The sequence below is a fragment of the Jaculus jaculus genome, chromosome Y (genome assembly GCF_020740685.1).
Source record: "Jaculus jaculus isolate mJacJac1 chromosome Y, mJacJac1.mat.Y.cur, whole genome shotgun sequence".
NCBI lineage: Eukaryota > Metazoa > Chordata > Mammalia > Rodentia > Dipodidae > Jaculus > Jaculus jaculus.
Window position 1 is genome coordinate 4058613 of NC_059126.1, and position 4834 is coordinate 4063446.

Here is a 4834-nt window from a genome sequence, read left to right on the forward strand (position 1 = left end):
TGCCACACACAAATCAGTATTCCTACAAGTATGCATATGCATGATACTCACACACACATGCAGAACGAAATTGACAAGATCAGGACCACACTGGAAAGAACCATTGTGGGCAGAATTTCAATTGTTTGAAAAGTAAGCTAAAATTCAGACACGACTTCCCTCTCTCATATTAGGGTTTAATGTAAAAGAAGATAGTTCTCAAGATTCAAGGGAAACACAATACATTAACAATGAGTAGTAAATTTTTGAAAGCTGTATTTATTAAGTGAGAAAGTATGAGAACAGGAAGAACCAAAGATGAAAGATGATATAACTGTACACTTGCAGGATGTAGTGGATGAGTATAATTAGGAAATTACAAAAACAAAACTTTGTTAATAATATGAATGGATGGTACTATTTCACATGAGTTTGCTTAGAATTGAGTATGAGATATGCCTCCATTTATTACCATGAGTATTGGTTGAGGGAAGTTTATTTTTTTAAAAAATTTTCTTTCGGTTGTAATAAGGTAATACAATCCAAACCCAGGGAGGAAAAAAAAGTTGCATTTTAAGTTGTTTTCTCACAAATACGGTCATCATGGGACACAGACACTCCTCTCAGAAAGATATGCTTCATTTCACACACAATCTGTCCCCCACCCCCAAAGTGCAGCATGCTGACCCAGATTCAAATGTACAGAAATCTGTGAATAATTTCCTATGAACTCTGTAAAGTAAAAGGAAGACAAGGCATAAAACTAAAACCGTCAGAGTGAGTTTTACTCTCAGCATATGAACGGTAGCACATATATTTTTTTTTAATTTTTGGTTCATTCAGAGTTATGTTTTATATTAATTGATGTATTTCTTATAATTTTCCTATAGGCAAAATGGCGAGTGCCACCGATACAGACTCAAAGCATGGAATCTTATATATCTACAGGGCAGCAATTCTAGTAACTATTAGATAATTTAGGGTGATTACATGAAACCAACTCCGCAGTTCATTCAACTTCATGGTCATGTTGTTTATCTGTTTCTCTGAGCCAGTATTTGACAGAAGCACCTTACCACATGAGAGTTTTGTTGTTTCTCACTCTTCCAGGTCATCCAGCTCACTTTATATGGGCTAAACCATCAAGTGTTGTTGTTGATAATCTCATTAGCACATGGAAGTTTGATAACTCATATCACAGCTCCCCAAGTGTCTGGTTCCGTCACGTTGGTCATCACAAATGTGGGTATAATAACTCAAATCTGCTGGTATTGTCTTTCCATATAAGTCAGAATGCACACCTGTAATCTTGCACAAACCCTTACAGCTCTTAATACTGTGTGTGTAAAGGTTAAGGGACTTCACTCAAAGTATAAAAAGGTATTTGGCTCTCAATTTCACATGAATGGATTTGAGATCAACAATAAATTCTGCTACTTCTTCCAAATCCTACTTTCAAAGTGCTCTGAAAAAAAAATGGATTGAATTTTACCCTTCCATTTTGGAGTACCCTTTCACAAGGTTCTCATTGTGGTATCATACAATTATTATCACAAAAGATACAGACATTTATTATCAGCTATATGAAACATATTAGAGCCCTTTGAAATCTACTATGACCTTATATTTTTAAGTTTATCATGAATATTGACTTTGGCGTTTTAGCATCATACTGTTGTGGAAAATAGCACAAGACATTAAACCTAAGATTGTTCTCACTCCCAGTTGCAAAAGGACAATGCAAATCCTCATAATACAAACTCATACAGAGGCCCCAGGATTTATGATTTACATCACATTCTAAGGTTGTCACTATGAGATGTTATGTGATGAACACCTCACAGTTTATGTCCTCCATGCTTCCAAGCTGTTGCATGTGCTTGGTTAGAATTTGTGGGAAATCTGTGGAATGAAATTCTAAGATCGTCATTATGGGATGTGATGTGATTAACACATGACAGTTTATGTCCTCCATGTTTTCAGGCTTTTGCATGTGCTTGATTAGAATTTGTGGGAAATCCTTGGACTTAATGAAATCACTGTAATTTTAATGAAAATTGAAAATGTACCCTTAGATACTTTGATGATTCCTAGAAAATATCAGGATTTGGAGTAAACACTGCCCAACCACATTCTCTCCAACTGCGTCCTTTCTTTTTTCATTCTCAAATTAATGTATTAATAAGAAAATAAATTCATTAATGATTTTTTTTTTGTTTTCTTGAGGTAGGATCTCACTATAGCCCAGGCTGACCTGGAATTCACTGTAGTCTCAGGGTGGTCTTGAACCCACAGTAACCCACCTACCTCTGCCTTTATAGTGTTGGGATTAAAGGCATGCAACACCATACCTCGCCAAATAAACAAATAAGTAAATAAATAAATAAATACACAAAAATATTTTCGAGTAGGGCTGGAGCGATTGCTGAACTGTTAAAGCACTTCCCTACAAATCCTAAGGATCCAAGTTTTATTGCCCTTTGCCCACATAAATCCAGACTCAGAGGTTAGGGGTTATACCTGGAGTTCACTTGCAATAGTTGGAGGCACTGGAATCCCATTCTCAATCTCTCTCTCTATTCTTCTCTCTGTCTTTCATCCATTTATCTCAAATGCCTAAATGAAATTATTTTTAATGGTCCAATATACAGCCATATTTTCCATGTTAGGATGAATGTAAGTTTTTTTTTCAGACAAAGAAACCAAATATTTGCATTTTCTGAACATGTCTCCTATGTTGTCATCAAATCTTCATGTGCAAATTAAAATTATAAAACATTAATATTGAAGCACATGATCTACTCACACAATTACTAACTGACAAATGCAGCAAAGATATTCCAGTAACTCCATCCCAACTTTTATTTATATCACTGCAATTCTTATGAACCCAGCCATTAAAACGTCTATTTTTAAAAATTTATTTGAGAACAAGAGGAAGAGAGAATATGGGCACTCCAATACTCTAGCCAGTACAAACAAATTCCAGAAGCATGCCCCACCTTGTGCATTTGTCTTTTGTAGGTACTAGGGAATAGAATCTGGGTACACAGGTATTAAAGGAAAGATCCTTAAATGCTAAGCAGTCTCCTCATCCCAGAAGCTAGGTATTAAATAACCTTAAGTTGAATGTAATGCAGCCAACTTTAGGCTCCTATCCCTGCAAAGAATAACTGGGACTTAACATCATACCAGTAATAAATGAGTATAATTATTCAGTTTGATATTTTTGTATGTAGAATATCTGGGGTTTGCTGAATTAGAGACACTGTTTTGGTTTGGGATGAAGTAGTTGAAAATAGTATGACAAAAACAAGATACTGTTCACTTCAGTAGTACATTTACTAGAGTTGGAATGATACAGATTAGAGTAACATGGCCCCTGCTTATGTATGGCCAACAAATTCTTGAAGTGCTCCACATTTTATTTATTTATTTATTTATTTATTTGAGACAGAAAGAAAGAGATAATTGGCATCGTAGGGCCTCCATCACTGCAAACAAACTAGAGACATATTTGCCAGCTCATACATCTGGCTTATTTATGTCCTGGGGAATTGAAGTAGGTTCATTTGGCTTTATAGGCAAATATCTTAACCACTAAGCCATCTTTCCAACCCAAGTGTTCCATAATTTAAATAAAGAATACTTGGGCAACTCAAATAAGTAGAAGAAAAGGTATTGTCTAATCTTGAAAACATATTTCTTCTCAGTACCAAAGGTGGTGTACTTCTCAGTGGATTTTGTCGCGATGAATTCTATGATATTAAAACTTAACTATTATTATAATGAAAGGGAAAGTGAGATGTGTTTCTAGTTTTGTGTAAGTATTCAATTTGATTCTGTGTTGGAGAAAATATGACGTTTTGTATTTTGGGAATGAGTATACATGTATTTTTTTTTCCACAATTTAACCTGCTATAGGAACGTGTTCACATGTGTCTTAAAACTGTGCCATAACTTTACGAAAATAGGTAATTCTCGCTTTTTGTTGATACTTTTTGTTTGTTGTTGATGATAATAGAGAAAAAGAGGGAAAATAAGGATATAACAATAAATAGAAATGACTTGTAAAGAATTAGTGGTTCAGGGAACAAGGAGATATGAGAGGAGGGAGAGAAAGGGTGATGGGAGGATGGCAATATCAGGGTATTGTGTATAGGCACAGGAATTGTCTGTAAAACATATACAAAAAAAAGTATAGTAGGATTCATGTGTGCACTTTTGGTGATTTCCTCTGCCATTTTTTTTCATAGAGAAAGTGCAGAGAGTAGATTCTACATCATATATTGAGATAAAATAGATATGCTCAGATCTATTCATCACAAAATTCCAATTGTACATTACAGAATTCCTTTCCTTTTGAAGTGCAGATATGAGAGAAGAAATTACTTTCATGTTACTTTTCCAAAATGTAGAAAAATGAGATAATCCTGAATGTATGAATCAATCTCCCATTAAATGGCCCTTGCTGGGTTGCATTACCAACATGAAGGGGGTAATGAACAGAAGGTGTGATGTGATGTACTAGTGGAAAATAAACCTTGATCAATTTATTTATTTATTTTTTACAAATTAGGATAGGTTTTGTATTCAGAAATGTCGCTAAAGACCATGTATTTTGACTTCTATCTTATGAAATACAGCAAAATGCCACATTATAAGTGAAGAGACACAGGAAGAGTATGCCAAGCTGAGTTAGAAGAAAATTCCAAGTCAAAATATCCTGGATGTCACCAAGACAGGTGAATCACTCTTGTGCCAGCTAGAGAACACAAAGATTAATGTTTAAAGAAATCTCTGTCATCTTCTGAAAGTCATTTCTCATTCAAAATAGTGGTGATTAAAGATATCT

The 4834-nt window shown here is 34.7% G+C and overlaps 1 non-coding gene across 1 annotated transcript; it reads left to right on the forward strand.

Annotated features, from left to right (window-relative positions):
• The first annotated feature begins 3301 nt into the window (after window positions 1-3301).
• On the forward strand, window positions 3302-3406 carry LOC123457116. Its single transcript, XR_006634892.1, has one exon. It is a non-coding gene; the product is annotated as a U6 spliceosomal RNA (small nuclear RNA).
• Window positions 3407-4834: the final 1428 nt, after the last annotated feature.